Below are 2087 nucleotides of genomic sequence, written 5' to 3' on the forward strand. Positions count from 1 at the left end.
ACGTCTTTCTCGTCTTCAACACGACAGTGGAGCACACTTACCAAGAGCTGAAGAGCATGCTTCTTCTGAAGATTCTTCCCAGAGTCCTTTGAGGGAGCAACAAGTTCTCCAGAGAGTCCTGAGTTCTTTCTTCGAGCTCAGTAGGCTCAAAAAGTCAATCTCATCAGTCTTCTCTTTTGGATGAGTCTTTCATTGAAAAGACCTTGGGTGGTATTCTCCGGTCCACCAGCCAAGGGTTTCTTGGCTGCGCGACATTCGCTGGCGGCGAGATTCTATCGTCCCGCCGATTATTAATGGGATTTCCCATTGTAACCAACCCATGCCACCCCGAAATCCGCTGGCGGGGCTGCACTGCCGGCAGGAAAAGTGATGGGATTGGAGGCATCATTCATGTTAATTGGGGAGAGGCAGAATAGCAATTGGAGTTGGCAAGAATCTGTAGTTATAGAAAGGAAAATTCATGTAAATTGTTAAGCAGATAGAGAGGTCATGAGAGAGGGATTGGATCCACATCTCGGAGCAGCGTGCCTTCTCTGTAACCTGTTACGCAGATTGGAGGCGGAATTTTGAAGACTTGTTCAATCAATAATCAATTATTGACAAGAGTGTATTCAACACACAGATGGAGACAAATTTGGAACTTTCTATCCATTGGAACTGTCTGAAATGGAAGCTTCCATAGTCTCAGAGGCTTGTAGGCTGCTCTCCCCTTTGAGAGAGAGCTGGCTGGTGGTGAGTTAACCTGCGAGTCACCACACCTCAGGTAAGAGGCAAGGTTAAGATGGCAGAATCTTCATGAATATCCTCAGCCAGTACGGGAATTGAACCTGTGCTGTTGGCGTCGCTCCTCATCATAAGGCAGTTGACTCGCCAAGTGAATTAACCAACTTCCAGATTGTCAATCAGTAAGCGAATCAAAAGTTACGGGGATAATGTGGGAAACGAATTGAGGATTATCGTATCAGATGAGTCATGATCTCATTGAATGGCGGAGCAAACCCAATGGGCTGAATGGCCTATTTCTGCTCCTACACCTTATTGTTTTATGGTCAGCCTCCAGGGATCACGGCCACCAGTGACTGTCTCCCAGTTGTCAGTGTTGGTGTCTGCCATCTTCATACCTCACTTGCTGGTCCTTGTAACAGACGTACAAACACCCAGGTGGTCATGAGCCAGTGGCCATTTCACCATCCGGAATGTCGTTGGGTGTCTGGCTGTCATCCCTCACACGATCCTCATTGACTTAACAATGAGTATGTGTGGGTGGAATTAGCACATTTCAGAACCTCGGAATTGGTGACCTTGTCCAATCAGAAAGTGTGACATTTGCATATGAGTCTGCAGACTGTGATGGGATTGGAGGCATTCTTCATGTGAAAAGAGTTGAAACATCTTTACTACAGTGATTTCAATTTACGCTTTGAAGTGTTGTGGAATAATAGGGGCAGAGAGAGATTACAAGAAAACACAAACTAGGTCACCACACATTAAATGTGATCAAGACATCAGTGGTTTATATAGAGAATGGTCAGCATTTAATTTCTGCCTGGATGACCCTCAGTGGTCTGGGGTGCAGGCTTCAAACCTGTAGCTGTCTAGCGACAGAGTGGTTCAATTCCACCTTTCAGGCGATGCTGACCATGTTTTTAACTCCTTCTCGTTGGCTGAAGACCCAACCAACAACAATGATAAGAGTGGCCTTCCATTCCAATAAGGAAATGATATTCACATTATTTAAAACTAGGTGTTATGCATTTCATTTTGTGGCTCAGGCTGTGATTGGAATAGATAGGGGCTTGGTGGGTGGTGCAGACTAGATGGGCCGAAGGTCCTCTTTCTGTGCTGCATGACTATATGAGCCCCACATTCACATGGCAGTTCTCTGCGACCGATTCAATCAAGGACGAGCTTGGAACTCCACCAACATCTATGGAGCTGATGGAAGCAATCTCACAAATGATAAACAACAAAGCAGGAAGGAGGTGGTGGAATCCCTGCTTAAATCTTTAAGCACAGAGATGAGGATCTAATATTACAGCTCCATGCCCTCCTTATCCTACAGATCTGCAGTAAAGGGGAAGTTCCAA

General features: G+C 45.8%; 1 non-coding gene across 1 annotated transcript; it reads left to right on the plus strand.

The window, feature by feature from the left end:
- Nucleotides 1-1544: 1544 nt before the first annotated feature.
- trnastop-uca (transfer RNA opal suppressor (anticodon UCA)) lies at nucleotides 1545-1631 on the plus strand. Its single transcript has one exon. It is a non-coding gene; the product is annotated as a tRNA-Sec (tRNA).
- The last annotated feature ends 456 nt before the right edge of the window (nucleotides 1632-2087 follow it).

The sequence above is a fragment of the Scyliorhinus torazame genome, chromosome 4 (assembly GCF_047496885.1).
Source record: "Scyliorhinus torazame isolate Kashiwa2021f chromosome 4, sScyTor2.1, whole genome shotgun sequence".
Taxonomy (NCBI): domain Eukaryota; kingdom Metazoa; phylum Chordata; class Chondrichthyes; order Carcharhiniformes; family Scyliorhinidae; genus Scyliorhinus; species Scyliorhinus torazame.